Source organism: Mobula birostris, chromosome 1, assembly GCF_030028105.1.
Source record: "Mobula birostris isolate sMobBir1 chromosome 1, sMobBir1.hap1, whole genome shotgun sequence".
Lineage (NCBI taxonomy): Eukaryota > Metazoa > Chordata > Chondrichthyes > Myliobatiformes > Myliobatidae > Mobula > Mobula birostris.
In genome coordinates, this window is record NC_092370.1 from 106,962,523 (window position 1) to 106,984,809 (window position 22,287).

A 22,287-nucleotide genomic window follows, 5' to 3' on the forward strand; every position below is an offset into this window, starting at 1 on the left:
AAAATGGAAGTCAACAGCCTTCCTATACATATTTCCTGTAGAAATATTAACTCCAGTCATTTAAGCAAATAGGTTGTATTTATAATAATCACCTGACACATTTACCTTTGTGACTTCTTTCCTCACTCAGGTTTGGAGTGTAGATTAGAATGAAGATGGTTATTGATACATTTAAAACTTTAGATATTGTAATTGTATCTGGAATTGAATTGGTTATTACTACCTCATGTACTAAAGTACAGTGAAAAGTTAGTCTTGCATGCTGTTCATATACAGTAGATCAAACCATTACACCGTGCTCTGAGATAGTACAAGACAAAACACTACAGAGTGCAGAATAAAGTCCAGCAGCTACATATAAAGTTCAGTCCAGGTAAACAATAAGGTGCAAGATATTAAAACACAAACAACAGGAATTCTGCAGATGCTGGAAATTCAAGCAACACACATCAAAGTTGCTGGTGAACACAGCAGGCCAGGCAGCATCTCTAGGAAGAGGTACAGTCGACGTTTCAGGCCGAGACCCTTCGCCAGGACTAACTGAAGGAAGAGTTAGTAAGAGATTTCTAACTCTTCCTTCAGTTAGTCCTGACGAAGGGTCTCGGCCTGAAACGTCGACTGTACCTCTTCCTAGAGATGCTGCCTGGCCTGCTGCGTTCACCAGCAACTTTGATGTGAGGTGCAAGATATTGCTAATCTTACAGACACACCCAGAGTCATAGGACACTGCAGCACATTCAGCCCATGTAGTCCATGCCAAACTATTAATCAGCCTAGTCTCATCGACCTGCACCCAGACCATAGCCTTCTCTACCCTTCCCATCCATGTACCTATCCATATTTCTCTTAAATGTTGAAATTAACCCACATCCACTGCTTCCACCGCAGCTCGTTCCACACTCTTCCCACCCTCTGAGTGAAGAAATTTCCCCTCATGTTCACCTTAAACTTTACACTTTTCGCCCGTAAGCCATGACCTCTAGTTCTAGTCTCACCTAACCTCAGTGAAAAAAAGCACGCTGGCATTTACCTGATCTATACCCCTCATAATTTTGTTTATCTGTATTAAGTCTCTCCTCTATCTTCTATGTTCTGGCGAATAATGTCCTAACCTATTCAACCCTTCCCTATAACTCAGATCCTCAAGTTCTTTCAATGTCTTAAAAATTTTCTCTACCCTCTTTCACTCTTATTTCCCTCATTCCTGAAGGGGGATGACCAAAACTGGACACAATACTCCAAATTAGGCATCACCAATGTCTTAAACAATTTCAACATAACATTCCAACTCCTGTACTGTGGAAAAAATTTTCTTTACAACCCTATCTACCTGTGATGCCATTTTCAAGGAATTATTCCCAGATGTTCTGTTCGACCACACTCCTCACGGCCCTACCTCTCACCATCTAAGACCTCCCAAAGTGCAACACCTCACAATTGTCTCCATTAAATTCCGTATGTCATTTTTCTACCTATTTTTCTAGCTCGTCCAGATCTGCTGCAAGCTTTAATCATCTTCCCCATTGTCCACTGCACCCCCAGTCTTTGTGTCATCCACAACTTTGCTGATCCAGTTTAGCACATTATCATCCAGATCATTGAATAGATGCAAACAACAATAGACCCAGTATCAATTCCTGCAGCACTCTACTAGCCACAGGCCTTCAGTCAGAAAGGCAGGCATCTACAACCTATCTTTGGTTTCTTCCATGAAGCCACTACCTAATCCAATTTACTACCTCAGCTTGAATGCCATGTAACTGAAACTTTTTGACCAAACTCCCATGTGGGACCTTGTCAAAGGCCTTGCTAAAGTCCATGTAGATAACATCCACTGCCTGGTAATCAGTTCATCAACTTTCCTGGTAATTTCCTTGAAAAACTCTATAAGATTGTGACTTACTGTGCACAAAACCATGCTGACTATTTCCAATCAGTCCTTCTCTATCCAAATACTTCTATATTCAGTCTCTTTGAATACCTTCCAATAACTTTCCCACTACTGATGTCAGGTTCACTGGCCTAGAATTTTCATGGCTTATTCTTAGAGCCTTTTTTAAACAATGAAACAACATTAGCTATCCTCCAATCCTCCAGCACCACACCCGTGGCTAAGGATGCAAGGACCCCTGCAGTTGCTGCACTTGCCTCCCCACAGGGTCTGAGGGAGCACATTGTCAAGCCCAGGATATTTATCCATCCCAATTCGTCTCAAGACAGCAAACACCTCCTGCTCCGTAATTTGTAGAGGGTCCATGATCTCACAGCTGTAGAGCCTTACATCTACAGACTCACTGCCCATCTCACAAGTAAATGTAGATGCAAAAAATATCCACTTAAGATCTGCCCTGTTACTTAGACTCCACACATAGTTTGTCCCTTTCATCTTATACAGGGCCAATTTTGTCCCTTGCTACCCTTTTGCTCTTAATATATCTGTAGAATCCCTTAAGATTCTCCTTCACATTGTTTGTAAGAGCAACCTCATGTCTTCTTTTAGTCCTCCTAATTTCCTTCTTGTGTTCTCCTGCATGTTTTATACTCCTCAAATACCTCATCTGTTCCTACCTGCCTACACTTACTATGTGCCTCCTTCTTTTTCTTAACCAGAGCCTCAATATCACCAAAAACGAAGGTTCCCTAAACCTGTTATCCTTGCCTTTTATTCTCACAAGAACATACAAACTCTGTACTCTCAAAATTTCACTTTTGAAGGACTCCCAACTTATTAAGTACACCTTTGCGAAAAACAACCTGTCCCAATCCACATTCGCTAGATCCTTTCTGATACCATCAAAATTGACCTTTCTCCAATTTAGAATCTCAACCCGAGGAGCAGACTATCATTTTCCATAATTACCTAGAAACTCATGGCACTATGATCACTGGATGCAAAGTGGTCCCTTGCACAAACTTTTGTCAGCTGCCCAGTCTCATTTCCTAATAGGAGATCTAGTATTGCACTCTCTCTAGTTGGACTTGTATATGTACTGATTAAAGAAACATTCCTGGACACTTTATACAAACCCTTTCCTAGCCAATCCTTTTGCAGCATGGGAGTATCGTGTCAATTTATGGGAAGTAGACATTAGAATGGATATCACAAAACCTCAGGGAATTTTACATAAATGATACTAGGGAGGAGTGCTTCAGTTATTTGGGGAGACCAAAAACTGAGTTAGGTAGCCTTGAAAGAGAGAAAATAAGGCGATGCTTTGAAAATATTCAAAATAATGAAGAATCTTGACGCAATACATATATAGAGACTGTTTCCTCTGAGAGGAGTCTCAGGCTGGCTACAGACCATAAGTTGAAGAAAATGTAAATGCAAACAAAATGAACAAACTCCCTGAATAATCTGTGGAAGTAAAGGGAACTAGGTATATAGATATTGTAGGGCTGTAAGGAAAGTGCACAGGAGATGAGTAATTGGGTAACTGCTTCAGGATATAGACAGTCACAATGCACTGATTTGTCTCTTTAAATGATGAGAATTTCCATGAATGATTTCTCTCTGATTTCAAGCATTTTGTGACTGAATGTGAGAGAAAGAGTGAGTGGAGAGAGAGAGAGAGAGAGAGAGAGAGAGAGAGAGAGAGAGAGAGACAGTGTGAGGAAGAGAGAGAGAGAGTGTGTGTGAGGGAGAGAGAGAGAGTGAGGGGGAGAGAGAGTGAGGGAGAGAGAGAGTGTGTGAGGGAGAGAGAGAGAGAGTGAGGGAGAGAGAGAGAGTGTGTGAGGGAGAGAGAGAGAGAGGGAGGGAGAGAGAGAGACAGAGGAGTGGCAGTAAGATGCAGACAATAAAAAAATAAAAATGTTTTTTTTGTAGACTTTTATCTTGGTTTGGTATTACTAACCCCACATAGCACTGAGAGCAATACCAAACCAGAGCAGCCGAAGAATTGAATAGGGTTCAAAGTACATGGTAGCTCGCCTATGCATCCTGTATACACACAGTTAAAAGTTCGTGCTGCTTGATTCTTATTATTTCAGCATTTATCTGGCACTAACTAGTTTGTATGAGCACATCAGCAGGGAATCAAACTTCATCCGTAACTGGTGAAGGTACATGTTAGATTTTCACTGGTTGGAGCCCCAGCCCACAGTTTTTCAATAGAGGTGCACAACGGCTGCTATTGGACGTTACTGTGAGAGGTAGTGAAGACACATGATATAATATGAGAACCAGCAGTTTCATGCAGAGATGGATGCCAACTATCTACTGGGGACAGACGGCCGGTGGTAAGTGAGAGAAGATGCTTGCGTGATCCAGCCCAAAAGCAGATCTGAATGCAGGGCCACAGCAAGTTTATTAAGCTCAACACATGATAGAGATCATTGTATGCATTATGATTCAACTGCTACATCCTTCTGCTGTCTAACCAACTGAGCATTGCATCACCCACCACCCACAACCACCGATCAATCAATAGTCATAACTCAGATCTAATATTTATCTGTTCCTTCATGATATTACATACAGTCATTGTTTTCTCCAGCCTCTCCTTCATATCTTACAATTTGCATATAATACCATCTAGGTACAGGCGCATTGAGCAAACACCTTGTGATATAGACTTCCTGCTCTCTTTATAGATAAGGTACCACACACCAGTAATGGCAGCAGCTAACCAGCAGGGGACAGTGATGACTACATCACGTTATACCCTGAGAGGGATTTCTCCCTACTCCTTATTTCATCATGTGGTCTTGAGCAAACTACAGCATGTGGCTCAGTGTTCTCCACAGAATAGCTATCACACTGTGAGTGGCCATCCTATAGATAATCTCAAAATCTTAGAGCAGAAATTAATTTTCCATGGTCTCTTACTCCAGATAATAGTGGCAGTAAATTGGACGTCGCTCCTAAAAGTTTGTTTCATTGACTTATACATTTTCCACTGCTTAATCAACAAATCTTTTATTGCAATAAATAAATGCAAATTGCAAGATTAATTATGCTTTCTGTGATGCTGACACCTGTCTCAGTGGCTAATGCTATTAAAGCTATTTTAAGCATTTCATATAGGAGAAGTTATCATTTGTTTTTTTGTCAGCAAACAACAGAGACAAATATGAAAATATTGCATTTCTTTTGGAAAAATCATTAGAAGTACTATTATGAGGTCAGACCATTGGTATGAAAAGCTTCACCAATATTTTAATTTCTTGAGATCAAGGCAATAGTCCTGTGCAGGAGATTTGTTTTAGATTGCTTCACATAGAACATAGACTTTGGCCCATGATGTTGCCCTGACCTTTTAACCAACTCCAAGATAAATCTAACACTTCTCTCCCACATAATTTTCCATTTCTCTTTCATCTATGTGCCTACCTAAGAACTCCTTAAATGTCCCTCATGTATCTACCCCTAATATCACCCCTAACAATGCATATCATACACTTACCACTCTGTGTAAAAAGCCTAGACATCCCCTTATACTCTCCTCCAATCTCTTCAAAAATATGTCTTTTTATATTAGCTAATGCTGCCCTGGGAAAATAGGTGCTAGTTGTCCACTCTGTTTGGGCCCCTTATCATCTTATGTATATGTCTATCAAGTCACTTCTCATTCTCCTTTGCTTCAAAGTGAAAAGCCCTAGCTCATAAGACATGTTCTCTAATCCTGGTAAATCGCATTTGCTCCTTCTCTTAGCTTCCACATCCTTCCTATACCAAAACTGAACACAATACTCCAAGTGCAATCTAACCAGAGTTGTATAGACCTGCAACATTACCTCCCAGCTCTTGAAATCAATCCCCCAACTAATGAAGACCAACATACCATATGGCAATTAAAGAATTAATAGTGAAGCAGCTGTTTGATCTGTTGCAATCTAAGAACATTCTCTGTACAGATATAGAACTGGTGATGATCAGGTCAGGATGGTCACAGAGAGGAACCTGTGACTGGTAGTCTTCCCATTCTTTTGCTGACCATTTCTGTCCTGATGGTGGAGTTTGGGACTTTGAAGAGGAGGCAGGGAAGTCATTTTGTACATGGCATAGACTGTAAGCTTATGCTTTGTAGATGGTGGAATGGCTTCAGTTATCAGGAGCTGAGTCTCCATTGCTTTTGACTTGCTCTTGCTCAGTGTACTAATGTGGTTGGTTCACTTGATTTTTTGATCAGTGACTTTCCCAAGATGTTTATAAGGAGGTCTCTGTGATGGTTAAAGATGTTAGGCTTTCCCTTATTGAAGAGTGTTATTTTTTAGCATTGTTCTAATATGAACGTTAATGGCTATCAGCCTATTCCTTGTACATTGACAAAATCTTTCCACAAGGAAGCTACATCAGCTGCTTCATTTGCTAAGGAAACAGAAAATGCTGAAAAAACTCAACAGCTCAGGCAGCATCTGTGGAAAGAGGAACAGTTCATGTTACAATAAAACTAGGTAACACAGAAGGTGGGAGAGGGTGGTGAGTGAGAGAAAGGAGTTTTCTCAGACAGAATGAGATAATATAGCATTAAGAGACGATTAAGCTCCTTTTTTTGTGTTGTTCCAGTGAATTTAGAGGATTTTACAGAGGCAGCATTAAGGCTATCTTTTCAATACCTAATACTGCCTGCCGTGAAAGGTAAGGTCCAGGTCTCAGAATCATTCTTGACGGCAGCGAACACTACTACCCAGCAGGCAGTTGGTTTTATGCCTGGTCTGAGCTGCTGATCTTCAAATGCTCTCCTATTCAATCCACTGAAGGCTATGCTGGTGAATTTCATCATCATTGCTTGCCTTCACTGAGAAGTGACCCCTGAAATGTGTGAAATAGTCCAGGTTATCTAGGAGTGTTTAAAATTGTGATGTTTCATAGTGGGGGGGAGGTTGGGTCATGGCTTAGAAAGCATTAATATGGGGAAGCAGTTTTCAGAAGGACAGTATTTAGTAATGAGAAAACATAGATTTATGGTGATTGACAAAAGGAGCAGAGGTGGCAAGGAGTAGCTTTTACACACCTTGTTATTATTTCGAAAACATTGGCTGAAAGGATGGTGGCAGCAGATTCAGTAACAGCTTTCAAAAAGGCAATTGGATAAATACTTGAAGGTGGAAAATTTGCAGGGCAACACAAAAACCGCAGGGGAACTGAGTCTAATTGGATAACTCTTTCAAAGAGCTAAACAGGCACAGTGGGCCATCTGGTTTCCATCTGTAATATGTCATTCTATAAAATGGCTCAACTCTAACTATTTGATTTTTTTTTCTCCAGAGGAATTGTCTTTGTATTTACCATACTGAACCATTTTCACAATTTAAACACCTCCATCTTCATTTCTCAGGGATGTATTAACAGCCTGCAAATTTATACAACCTGTCTCTGATTTAACCCATTATGCGTTCTTTCGCCTTGTCTCATTTTATAGGCATCGCAACATAACAACAACTCTCACTCAATGCCAGCAAGACCAAGGAGCTGATTATTGACCTCAAGAGGAGGAAACCAGAGGTCCATGAGCCATTCCTCATCAGGGATCAGAGGTGGAGAAGGTCAGCAACTTTAAATTCTTTGGTGTTATCATTTCAGAGGATCTGTCACTGGTTCAGCACATAAATACCATTATGAAGAAAGCACAGCTGTACCTCTACTTTCTTAAAAGTTTGCGAAAATTTGACATGTCATCTAAAACCTTGATAAAGTTTTATAGATGTGTAGCAAAGAGTACATTGACTGGTTGTACTACAATCTAGTATGGAAACACCAATGCCCTTGAAAGTAAAAGTCCGCAAAAAGTAGTGAATCACAAGTACAAGTAAAGCCCTCCCCACCATTGAGAACATCTACATGGAGCACTGCCACAGAAAAGCAGCATCCATCATCAAGTACCCCACCATCTGGGCCAAGCTCTCTTCTTACTGCTGCCATAAGGAAGGAGATACAGGAGCCTCAGGATCCACACCATTAGGTTTGGGAACTGATATTACCCCTCAACAATCAGGCTTTTGAACCAGAGGGAATAACTTCACTCAACTTCAGTTACCCTGTCATTGAAATATTTCCACAATCAATGGACTCACTTTCAAGGACTCTTCATCTCATGTTCTCGATATTTATTTATATTATTGTTTCTTCCTTTTTCATTTGCACAGTTTGTTGTCTTCTGCTCTCTGGCTGAATGCCCTAGTTGGGCAGTCCTTCATTGATTCGGTTATGGTTATTTTTGTTCTGTAGATTTATTGAGTATGCCCACAAGAATATGAATCTCAGAGCTCTATATGGTGACATATACTGCATATACTTTGATAATAAAAATTACCTTGAACTCTGAACTTTGAGATACAGAAAATGTATCCCATCCTGGAGAGTGAAATTTTGTGGAATCCATGTTACTGGTTCAAAACAAAACATGTATAAAAATAAGCAAATATGCAATTTACAGAACTTCAGCAGCCACTTTGTTTGCTGCTCAACTACAACAGTTTTGCTTTTCTCCTACCCAGCTTTCCAGATTTCTTGGGCAACTCATTACCAACAGGTAGGTATGATCTCTGATACAAGATTACACCCAATTACAATTTTTCATTTAGTATTACTTCATTCAGGTATAGGCTAGTTTTCATAATGCTTTAATTGCAGAAGTACTCATCCTACAGGAAGGAATCTGAGAGCCTTGCATGTGGTGATGAACTGAGGTGATATTTTGACCCATGTGCCTGCGATTAGTAATACAAATTGGTTGCTGAGCACAGTGCAAAACAAAAAGAACTTTATTGCCACACCACACCCAAGACACTGGGCGCGCCAGGCATGTCAGGAAGTATGCTAACATAAAATATCAATAACATAATACAGCATCTGTTATGTTTTGTAACTTCATGGCAGTCTGAAATGTGAGTCTACTCTCGTATTTACTTTAAGTGAAAGTATCATGTGGTAGTGTAATGTGGTAATGTGATGACTTATGCAATTCTCGTCTTTTTACATGTAACCTGTAATGAATTATTTAAATGAACAATAATGCTTAATCAAATGACATATATACAAGATTACTCAAATATTAAGGAAATACTAAATACACAACACTCCTCCCTGTTTACAGTTGCTATAAACTCCAGCTCGATAGAGAATGCATCTCAATTATATACACATTATACTATATAATACAGCTACTACTATACAGACATCCACAGCATAGTAAAATCTAAATTATCCCAATCAGGCCTGAAGATCTAATCCCTGTGGAGGACTTCATACTCTTCCTTCTTACAATGGAGGTCACTCTGCTTGGCAGGTGAGACTTGTGGCTGCGAATACAGTATCAGGTTCAGGGGCCTCCTCTGTGGTGGTTGTAGGAGTTGACTCTGAGACTGCAAGAAGTGGCTCTGACAGCTCTGAACACCTTTCTTTTCCTTCCTTTTTCTTCTCCTAGTTTGTGCATCTTGATTTTGGGAAGTTGAATTTAGTTCACTGGAGTATTCTCTTATTAATCCTTCTGTTGTTCCCTTTATAATTTGATCTCTCTTTTTGGTTTCCTCATCCACAATATCATCTGACAAATCCTCTATTTTCGTATCTTCATTGACTCCTTTCTTTTTGCCTTACATTCATCCAGCTGGGCTTTGGTCTTTGCATCTATTTTTATAAGCAGCTTTTTGTCTCGCACTTGAAGTTCATGCAATAACCTTAATGCACACAGAGTAGATTCTGGTTCTTTTTACTCACAAAAGCTGAATGGTTGTATCTTTACTGAACCTCCTTGAACTCTTTTCCAACTTAAAACCAAGCCACATTTTGCAAGTAATTGCCTGATTAACATATCAGAAGCTTTCTCAGATATATGACTACAAAGACTGCTGTAGTCAGACCACTGCTTTCGTCACTTTCACGATTTGTCTGAGCAGCATGGTCCTTCCTTAGTCCAATACGCTTTCCCACCAGAGGCTCAAAGGCTGGCACCAACACCCATTTGTACTCTGTTAGGGAGCAGTTCATGTCTACAGCATGGAGATAATTGTGGCATCATCCAGTATTTTTCACTTTCAGTTGACTTTATTATAGGAAATATGGCATGGAAATGGTGGATGGATCTCCAATCAGGTTGTAGTTGTCTCAACCAGCCATACCCCCACAATGCTATCCGCCTGGTTTTAACCACTTACAAGCTCAATGTGGCCTGTTGGTTATTGTATTTGACCTTCACAAATGTCATGCCTACAGAAGTTTTCTTTTCTCTGATATAAGTTCTTAATAGAATATCCGCAGGTTTCAGTTCAGTATCTTTGAAATGCTGTTAAAACTTGTTTTATGGAATGACTGTAACAGCCAAACTAGTGTTCAATTCCATTTTAACTAATTTGCTGTTTTATTTCAGGTATAAGCCATATTGCTTGTCTATTATTAGCTTTCATATTGTAAATCTCAAGGCTACACAGTCCTGTGTCACTCTCAGCATTATCAGATTTTTCATCAACAGTGTGCAGATCAGTGCCCTCTTTGAAGTTGCAACTGGACTTTTTAGCTTTTTCTCTTCCCTGTGCAGACCATTTATTTTTGTCTGCCCAACATGCTCTTTGCATATGTCCGACTTTGTTGCATTTTCTTCAAGATTCACCTTTAAGCCTGCATTGGTCTGGTGTATGTGAACCCCTGCTACAATGGTAACACAATTTGTCCAACCAAGTCATTTTCTGTTTAGACGTTGCAATTTTGTTCACAATCGCTTTCATTCCTAATGGTAACTCAGTTATTTCTTTGTCTGCTGTTTCCATTAATAAAGCTATTTCAGCTGCTCTATTTTTAAATGTAAGTTGTGCTTTAATTAGGAGCCATTTTTGAGGGCTTTCATTTAAGATTTCACAAACTAAACAATCTCTCAGTGCTTCATTAAGCCCATTACCAAACTGACAAAGCTCAGACAATCTCTTCAATTCAGCCACAGACACTGAATTGAACTCACCTTCTTTTTGATTCTGCCTATGAAGCCAAAGGTGTTCCACAATCAACAATGGCTTCAGTTCTAAATATTCCTGCGTTACTTTCACAATATCAGCAAAGCTCATTTCTGATGGTTTGGTTGGAGCAGTCAAACTTTGAAGCAATCTATACATCTCTAAACCCAATGTACTCAGCGAAATTGGTATTTGTTTCTCATTGACTATTTCATTTACTTCAAAATACTGTTGAATTATCTCAGTATACATGAGCCAGTTATCCATTCTGTAATCAAATCCATCAATCATTCTTATGTAGCCAGCCATTTGTGATTTTTTAAAATGAATATTATTATCCGGTATTCACTGTTTACGAAGCTGTGAATTGTTGTTTTCCAGCTTATTTTTACATGATCAGGTCTTCCCTTATGTATATGCTGTTCTGTTTTTTTAAAAACTGAACTATCTCTGCACATGCTGCACTGTTTTTTACTCATCATTCGTCACTGTACTTTCTTTTAGTTCAAGTGTCTTGCTGTGCTTCAACAGGTAGGGAGCTGCCTCAGGTTCGTTTAAAAAGACCTCATCACCACTGTTAAGTTTTGCAACTTCAAAACATTAAAATAATTCAAAGGAAGAAATAGGGGTGTGAAATGTAAGTCTAACTTTGTGTTTATGCGAGATGCACAGATATCATGTGGTAACATGATGACATATGCAATTCTCACATTTTTACATATAACCCATAATGAATTATTTAAACTAACAAGAATGCTTGATCAAATTTTATATATATATATACTTACACACACAAGATTACTCAGGCATTACTGAAATCTTAACTACACAACAGTATAACCAAAAGAAAGATTTAACAACAGTAGGAGCTGTTGTGCAATGCTTTACAGACCATGCAATACTGAGATCATGATCATGTTGCAGCAATCACTTGAAGCATGGAGTTTTCTATTTGTCTGATTTATTGTGTTGCATTAGACCTGTGTACATACATGTTAATGTCATAAGCCTGAATTTCAAATACATCTTTGCATTTTTTCACACCATCTTTCCTGACTTTGTTAGACTCATTTGGATGCTGATTGTCTTCTCCTGGAATACTTATTGAAGGCATGTGCATTATAAATTGGTTTTGCAAAAATTATTGCAACTGGCAGTATCCCTGTTGGTAAACGTAATGTTTATAAAATACAACCAACATTTTGTTACCATGAATTACTTTACCAGGAGCAGTGCTGATAACTTTCTTTAGTTTTGGATAAATAACCACACCACCATTGGCCAGGGAGACATGATCATCCTGCAGGTGAAACCTAAATAGGTTGTATACTTCCTTAATTTATCACCATTGACTGCAGTGTATTATCTCTGCTCACTGTATGCAATTCAAGTACAGTACTGCAAATATGCCCAATGAAATTTTAGGATGGCAGCTTTCGCAAACATAGAACTAGCAACTTCCGCAACAAATGATGCATTGTGGACATTAACAAAAGCAAATAAATCGTCACCAAAGTAAACAAATCAACACTAAAGTTAATCCATGGCCTTTGGGCATCTACAATATTTGAATTAGCAAGTCTGACATTGTGGTACTTGACAGACTGGAATTCACCTTCAGATAAAGAATCACTTCTTGCAACCACCCACTTTCCCTTAACAATTATTCAAATTTGATGGCTTCTTTATGAATTTCATGAGCAATATCTGTAACAGATTCCATTTGTGACTGACAGCTAATCTCAATAGCATGGATTAAGAAGGCATAAAGGATACTTGCCTTCATTAGATGTAGTACAGGATTTTGCTTCCTGGATGCTTTTGAGTGTGCCTTATGGACTTTGGGTTGCTGATCATGAAAATCACCATGAAATTTTCCTATCATGCACCAGTTTTTAAAATCTCCTATATTTGTTACTTCAATTCAAAATTCAAGTCAGAGTTACTGATGCCAAGATCAAGGAAGGCATATTTGTTGGTCCACAAGTCAAACAGGTCATCAATAGCAGGCAATTGGAAGAACTAGTGACACCGGAGAAAGTTGCATGGAAGGCATTCAAGGATGTTGTAAATTTTCTTGGCAAATATAGAACACTAAACAGCTGGTTGACAACATGCTTCAAGCATACAAAACCGTGAAGTGCAACATGTCACTAAGATTCATTTTCTGCTTTCCCACTTAGACAGCTTCCCTGCAAATCTTGGTGCTGTCAATGATGAGCATGGAGAGAGGTTTCACCAGGACATTGCAGTCATGGAGAAACAGTATCAGGGCAACTGGAATCCATCAATGCTGGCCGATTATTGTTGGACACTTAAGTGAGAAACCTCAGACAATGAGTACAAATGAAAATCATCAACAAAACACTTTTAGCTAAGTTGAACTATTGCAAAGCACCACAATCGTTATGTAATTAAACGCATTATATTCAATAAAAGTTAGTTTCTTGTTTCTCCAACCTCCTACATGATGCAAGTAGTCTGAAATTATATTTTTGTCAGCTTCAAGTGGTCAATCATAAACAAATTAATTTCTGAGGAAGCAATGCTTTCGGAAAAAAATTGATGTCCAATGCTGTTAGAGCAGAGAGCTTATGGTATAATTTTATAAAATATTGGTTAGACCAGAGGCAGAGTGCTATGTAAATTTCTATTGCCACAATGGTAGCAGTGTAGCACAGCTTCGGAGCAGCATAGTGGGTCAGTTAGTAGAGCCTCTGCCTCACAGCACCAGAGACGTGGTTCTTGCTATTGCCTTTTGCCATGATTATTTGCGAATCATGTTGTATATCAACTTTGAGCTATTTTCATGCTTGGAATGTGATCATCCTCCATCTTGGCATCCCTGATGTCAAAATGCTTGATGCTAGCATTTGATATACACAAGATGATGCAGTGTCACTTACAGCCTGTATCATCTTGACATTCCATGACTTGATGGTTGATCTCTTTATGACTCATATAGCTGTAAACTAATATCTGACACTAAATTCTCAACATTCTGAAATCATTTCACATGTAAATAACCTTCCCTTTTTTGTCCAAAAAATATTGAACCAAAGTTAATTGCCTTCGTGTTTTGTAATATTCTGATATGTTGGCGGTCTACCAGTGTTCCTGTGTCAAAAGGCCATGAGTATATAATTAAGATTGACTTGACTGTGCACATGCACAGCTGTACATTTGAACTGGTTATTAAACTGAGACTTTCTCTATCTATTTGGGCCATAACTTTATTTAAGATTGTGTCACAACTACGGACTCTGCCGCAGAGTCTGGGCACGCTCACTGCAACTGGTCGGCAATCACACTTGTGAGAATGCACATTCCGGCCAATTAGAGTTTATTTGTGGTTGTACTTAACTTCCTTTTCATTTCAGTTTTGTTGAGTCTTGACTGAAGCATAGCAATGGCAAGGTTCCCTGCTTATCTTAGTCAGCGTTCTGAGAAAGAAGTACAATTTAGACTGTTGCTATAAGGGAGCGACAATTATTTAGTATTAAATTACTGCTTTCAAGCCATAGTGACGGCATTAGATTTTAGCTTGAGGGTTTTTGTTAGAGGCTCAGTTGGACTAGCGTTTATTATTTTCCTTTGGTTCTCTACAGATCTTATTAAAATTCAGTGAGCATTCATCCAGGTACTGTGTCTCTCCCTCTGCACTTGGGCAGTCACCAAACACTGTGTCAGATTGAACCTCAACCCTAACACAAACCTAACCATAATGTTGTGTGGGGTTATGCTGTTTATGAAGGGCAGTGAGAGGGAAAAAATCAAGGGAACATGTAGAAGTGGTGAAATGCAAGACAGAGAACTAAAACCAGAAAGAGAATGCTGGAAATGTCTGTCAGACCAAGCGGCATCTGTGGAGAGAGAAAATTGAATAGAAACATAGAAACATAGAAAATAGGTGCAGGAGTAGACCATTCGGCCCTTCAAGCCTGCACCGCCATTTATTATGATCATGGCTGATCATCCAACTCAGAACCCTGCACCAACCTTCCCTCCATACCCCCTGATCCCCGTAGCCACAAGGGCCATATCTAACTCCCTTAATGTTAGCCATCTGTAATTAATGTTACAGATGGCTAACCTCACAAGAGAGCTGCTCAATTCTTATTCAGTTCTTTCAAATAGAGAAAGTGAGTTTCTTTGAATTGTTGAATTCAGTATTGGCTCCTGTACATTGAAGACCAAAAATTGGAATTCCTGATGTGAGTTGACAGTCACTGTTCTTGACATGAAAGCGACAAAGCAGCATTTGACCAGCAGTGTTATAGGAAGTCAGAGTAAATTAGGTCAATGGGTAATGAGAGGAGTTATAGCTCAAACGATAAAAGATGTCAGATGATGTGGTAGGTCAATGATTACATCACTAGTACATCATTGTAGAGCAATATACTAGTTCAACATTATTCAAGATTTTGCTTTATCAAGAGTTTCTTTAATCATAAGGGTAGAAATGGGTATACTGTGTTTGCTAACAATTATTCCATTCCATACTAAAATTCTCTTCAAATGAAAATCAAAGAAACTGCAGACATTGGAAATACAATACTAAAATAGAAAATGCTGGCAAAACTCAGTCGGTCAGCCATCAGAGCAGTGACTTGGACACCCTACAGAAGATACTAATGCTGTCTCTGCAAAAATCAATGGAAGGATTATTGAACCAACATGAGCTCAAGAACTCAGTCGCAGAACTCAAGCCCCGAATGATAGTCACTTGGCTCTGTTGGGCTGGCCACACCATTCACACAGACAACATCAGGCTCCCAAAACAGTTACTCTATTTTGAACTCTGTCACATCAGTCAAGGTAATAGATTCAATGATGTACTCAGTCTTCCTGATAAAATGCAATAATTTTACCGAATTAAATACTCCAAAATGGTTAAGTTTTATAAGAAATAGCAAAATAGAAAACACAGCAGATCAGCCCATAATAGGTCAGAAAATTACTAGACATAGCGGATAGAACTAAGGAAGAACAAGGGGCAGAAGATATTGGAGGGAGTGTATATTGGCCCTTCCAATATTAAAGGTAATCCAGGGCACATGATACCTCAAAATAGTGGGATATTTAATAACTACGTATCATGTTAATCTACATGTAAATTAGTGAACCAAATGAGCAACAAATTTCAGATTATATAAAACAGTACTAATAAATCTGACTCTGATTATGATCATGTGGAATGGAAAAAAAAAATCAGAATTCACTAACCACCCTGTTGCATGTCCACACGCACATTGTGAGGAAATAATCCCAATTATTGACTTCATTTTAGTTCCCTGAGGGACTGCAAATAGGACAATCAATGAATTCCACCTACATGCTACCCCAGATGTTGTCCCCCAGAGTCTTCCTCAGGGTCTTCCTGAACCAGATCAATAGTTCGGTGCAAGCAGCACTTACTGCACAACACAGAGCTTACATTGCCGGCAATCAGCAGGAGCTCAAGAAAAACAACTATGACCTGCGCAAAGCTATCAAGGCTGCAAAACAACAATACAGGGACGAGATTGAGTCAGGATTCACAACGAATAGCACACGTGGCTTGTGGCGAGGGCTGCATACCAAAGCCAAATGTTGTGGTGCCGCCAACATCGCGGCCTCTCACCCAGATGAGCTCAATCACTTTTACGCTCAGTTCAATATTGCTAACTCTGAGCCTCCAAGGAAAGCCACGGTTTCAACCTGCAACTTAGTCATCTCTGAGGCTGAGGTAGGCAGATGTTTCCAATGAGTGGACAGTCATGAGGCTGCAGGACCGGATGGCATCCCAGGGCGGATGCTCAGGATGTGCTCGGTACAACCGGCAGGTGTGTTTACTGACATTTTTAATCTCTCCCTCTCCCAGTGTAGACTGCCCTCTTGCTTCAAATTATCCACCATTGTCCCTGTACCAAAAAAGACCGAGGCAACATGCCTGAACGATTGGTGTCCTGTCGCACTCACCTCAATAATAAGCAAATGCTTTGAGAGGCTGGTCAAGGACTACATCTGCAACATGCTACCATCCACACTAGACCCCCTACAATTCACCGACCGACACAACCGATCGACAGATGACACAATAACCACTGCTCTACATACCGTCTTTACACATCTGAAGAAGAAAAATGCTTACGTGAGAATGCTGTTCTTGGACTACAGTTCAGCAATCAACACCATAGTTCCATCCAGGCTTGACAAGAAGCTTAGAGACCTCGTCCTTGACCCTGCCTTGAGCAGCTGGAACCTGGACTTCCTGTCAGATCACCGGCAGGTGGGAAGAGTGGGCTCCCTCACCTCCAACCTTCTGACTCTCAACACAGGAGCCCCTCAGGGCTGTGTACTGTCCCTTCCTTTACTTCCTGTATACCCATGACTGTGTCGCCACACACAGCTCTAATCTACTAATTAAATTTGCCGATGAGACTACGTTGATTGCCCTTATCTCAAACAATAACGAGGTGGCCTACAGGGAAGAAGTCATCTTTCTGACACAGTGGTGTCAAGAAAACAACCTCTCCCTCAATGTCACAAACACAAAGGAGCTGGCTGTGGATTACAGGAGGAATGGAGATGGGATAACCCCTATTGACATCAATGGATCTGGGGTTGAGAGGGTAAACAGCTTCAAGTTCCTTGGCATCCATATCATCGAGGACCTCACGTGTCTGTACATAGCAGCTGTGTGCTGAAAAAGTCACAACAGTGCCTCTTTCACCTCAGATAGTTGAGGAAGCTTGGTATGGGCCCCCAATCCCAAGAACTTTCTACAGGGGCACAATTGAGATCATCCTGACTGGCTGCATCACTGCCTGGTATGGGAACTGTACCTCCATTAATCGCAGGATCCTGCAGAGAGTGGTGTAGACAGCCCAGCGCATCTGTAGTTGTGAATTTCCCATGATTCAGGACACTTACAAAGACAGGTGTGTATAAAGGGTCCGTAGGATCATTGGGGACCCAAGTCACCTCAACCACAATCTATTCCAGCTGCTACCATCCGGGAAATGGTACCGCAGCATAAAAGCCAGGGCCAACAGACTCCAGGACAGCTTCTTCCACCAGGCCATCAGACTGATTAACTCACGCTGATTTAAGTACATACTATGTTACATTGATTGTACTATTTATTATAAATTATTATAAATTTCTATGATTGCACACTTAACATAAAGATTTTTACTCCTCGTGTATGTGAAGGATGTAAGAAATAAATTCAATTCAGTTCAATTCAATGCACCTTGTGCAACTGCAAACTGCTCATACCTGTTCAATAACATATACTTCGCTCTAATCTGCTCCACTTATGTGCCAGTTACTGAAGTGATGCTGCAGGATGTCAGACACAAAGATGCACTTTGCCAGTCGTCATCATCTTCATCTTCCTCTTCCTACTCCTTTGCGCCCATCAATCTTCCCTTCAGCTCTAGATCATAAGGGAAGGATACCAGGAAACCAGCGAGGAGAAGCGGGGCAGTATTGGAGATGCTCCCTTCAAGCCCTGAGAGGCAAATCAGAACAGCTGCCATATAAACTGCACCCAAAACACTCTCATGGTGAAACCACAGGGCCCTGTGTATCGAAGAATTGTTCTACAGTTGACCTTCACTAATCCGACTACCTGTGATCCGTTACCTTCGATAATCCGGCACTAATTATGCTTAATGTGATCCTTCTGTAATTCGGCATTTTCACTAATCCAGCACTCCTCAGGTCCCAATGGTGCTGGATTAGTGAAGGTCGACCTGCACCAGTCAAAATTGTCAAAATCTAACCACAATGAAATATTGTTCATGGACACACTAGGCAGTTTTCACATAACTTCTGCTCATAAGGATGTTTGTGTTTCTTACACTCCTTTGCTGATGAGGTGGAACTTACTGAAGCATAGCTCCCTCCTGAATTATCTCCCTCCCATGCCTTCCTTTTCGGTTGGCAACTCTAGGGTGTAGGGATGGGGGTGGACAGTGAAATGGGTGGAATGTTAAGGCTGAAGTGAGATTGGGAATGTGATTGAGAGGGTTAGGGCTGGATATGAGTCATCTAACAGTTTACATGATTAACAGTTTATGTGCCTGAATAAAGGATTCTATTTGACAGAGTAGTCCTTTTAGTCACATGCAGCTCACCTTAATGTACTCTGAAATTTCTTTGAAATGTGCATAGATTGGTTCTCATGGAGAAGACAGCTTGGGGCACTTCTTTAAACTCTTACATTGGGTCCACTTAGCCTCATGGCCCCTGGCACATGTTCTCACTCCAAGCATGGTTTTCAAGATTGTTTAATATCATTTCTGGTACACAAGTATAAAGGAGAACAAAATAATTGTTACTTCATTTCCAATGCAGCACAAAAATAATAAGATAAATAGTACAATAATAAAAAAACACAACAAATACAAATGCATAAGATAATTTATGTACATAGATTGATTGTATGTCCGTAAGCAGTGCCTGTACATGAGGTAATTTTGACAGGAAATGATAAAATGGTGGTGGTGGAGGGAGTGGAGGGGTGGGTTAGTGGGTGGAGGTGTTGATCTGCCTTACTGCTTGGGGAAAATACCTGTTTTTTGAGTCTGGTGGTCCTGGCGTGGATGCTACATAGCCTCCTCCTTAATGGGAGTGTGGCAAGCAGTCCATAAATAGGGTGGGTGGTATCTATCATGATATTGCTGACCCTTTTCTGGCACCTTTCTGTATATATGTCTTTGATGGCAGAGGGGGTGGTGCCAGAGATGCACTGGGCAATTTTGACTACCCATTGTAGAGTCTTCCTATCCACAACAGTGCAATTTCCATACCCTGCAGTGATGCAGCATGTTAGGAGGCTCTCTGTAGAAGGTCATGAGTATACGTGTACGTAGTCCAGCTTCCTTCAGCTTCTTCAGAAAGCAGAGACACTTGTGAGTTTTCTTAATTATGTATAATGTGTGCTGGGACTATTGGAGGTTATGTGAATTGTGTACTTCCAGGAGATTGAAAGGGGTCGGGAGGGGGGGTGAAGCATGTGTGAATAGTGCAAGTTCTCCTGAAGTTGATAACCATCTCCTTTGTCTTGTTGACATTAAGAAAGAGGATATTTGCCTGTCACCAGGCCTCAAGCTCTTCCACTTTCTCTCTATAGGCTGTCTCTTCATTGTTGGTGATGAGCTTAACTACGGTCATATCATCGGCAAACTTAACATTATGATTAATTGAGTTTTTGGCGATGTAGTCATGAACGAGCAGAGTATACAGCAGTGGGCTCAGCAGACAGCCCTAGGGGTCACCTATGTTGAGGATGATGGGGAGGGAGGGAGGAGCATTTATGCATCCTGACTATCTGAGGTTTGTTGGTTAGGACGTCCAACACCCAGTTGCATGGTGATATATTTAGACCGAGGAGTAGGACTGTTCAGCAAGGTCTGTGGGCGACAGCGTTGAATGCCGAACTGAAATCTAGAACCAGCATTCTGACGTGTGTCCTTGTTTCTTAGATGTGAATGAGTACTTCTATGACCCATGCCACCTTCGCACAGCTACCAGTAGGCAGGAGGTACAGAAGCCTGAAGTCTCACTCTACCAGGTTCAAGAACAGCTACCTGCTTTCAACCATTCAGTTCTTGAATCAACTGGAATAACCCCAATGACTACAGTTTAGCAAGATGATGACCATATCGTGCTAAAACGGATTTTACTTTTATTTTTGTTTTTATATGTGCTCTTTCTTGAAAAAGTGTGTATAATTTATGTTTAGTTTATATTTTTCTTGTGAATGCTACTTAAATGATCCTGTTATGCAGCGACAAGTGAAATTTTTATTCCACCTGTGCATACAATAAACTCAATTTTAATTTCTTTTTGTGTAAATCTGAGTTGCCTCCCCCTCTCTGCTGCATCCATCCTCTATGGTTTCCATAATGTGTGTTGCAGTTGTGTGACAACCATGCAGGGAGTACCTTTAAGCACCAATGCATGCCTCTAATGCTTGGCCAATGTTGGCAGCTGCACCAAACTGAGATTGAGTGCAGTGTGTGTTTTGGTGCCTCTTCCTGGATGTAAAATATCGTCTTAAGTTTGTTTTTGATCCATCACACAGTTATTTCTGAAGGAGAAACAAGTAGTTTTGAAGCAACTATGTTTTGAGGCACTAAATTGGGGCAAAAATACCTTTTCTTATTTTTCTGCAATTTTTGTCCAGATTTTCTTCACAATATCCTTCCAACAATCTGGTGCTCTATATTGTGTTACCTACTGGCAATTCTATGGTTCCTTAATTCAAATGGATTAGAAATCTCTGAATCCGCAGATACTTCTTCAGCTGTATAATTGAATATTCTGCACTTTCCTGTCTTTTCTGGATACATTTTGAGCCAGACTCCATATTTTATACCCCCGCACATTAATCTGTGCCTGCAGTTTACCAACTTTATCTACCTTATTCCACACTCACAATCTGGCCCCCACTTTCTGATTTCTCCTAGTTTTGATCTCACTTTAAAAGTAGAAAACTTGATTAGCACTTTTCTTTGCCACATAAATGAGGGTAGAGATCATTCCCCTTGCCTGTGATGCTGAAAGGATTACTCTTTCAACAGAATAATTCTTTTAACAGAATACAACTGCTTTTGTAATGTGAAGAAACATCAGAGATGCTATGTTAAAGACAGTAAATGAAGTGGAAGGAGAAATGAGCCATGAGCTAGCAGAAGGAGGAGGGGTTGAATGGTTTATTCCCGCTGCTTCTGTGTTCTTCTGTTTTCTGTCACTTGCACTTTCTTTATTGCTCTCTCATTCAGTTTACTACAAAGTAGTTCCCCAAGCTGAAAGCACTTCACAGGGAAGTGACAAACTAATTTGCTCTTGGCGGTCTATCACACCCATCTAATTCCTCCTGACACCATTCAGCTGCTGACTGCACTAACTGTCAAAGCCAATTAGCCAGTGAGCAAGCATCACAAACAGTTTATGGGTGCTAAAATCAGCCTTCAGTTCAAAAGCAAGCAAAATAAAAAAAACTCTTAACTCTTTTGATTCCAACACCAGTTGACAAGATTGTTTACAAATGATGGAGGCCATTTGGCCTATTGCAGAATGTACCTGCTGGATATACTTCAAAAGAATTCTCGTGGCTGTAACAAACTAGCGGAGATCTGCAGATGCTGGAAATCCAAGCAACACAGACAAAGTGCTGAAGGGACTCAAGTGGGCCAGGCAGAATTTTTGGAAAAAAGTACAGTCGATATTTCCGGCCGAGACCCTTCATCAGGACTGGAGAAAGGAAAGATGAGGAGTCAGAATCCTGGTGAAGGGTCTTGGCCCAAAACGTCGACTGTACTCTTTTCCACAGATGCTCCCTGGCCTGCTGAGTTCCTCCAGCATTTTGTGTGTGTCCATTGGCTGTAAAGTCCTGGGACCAGA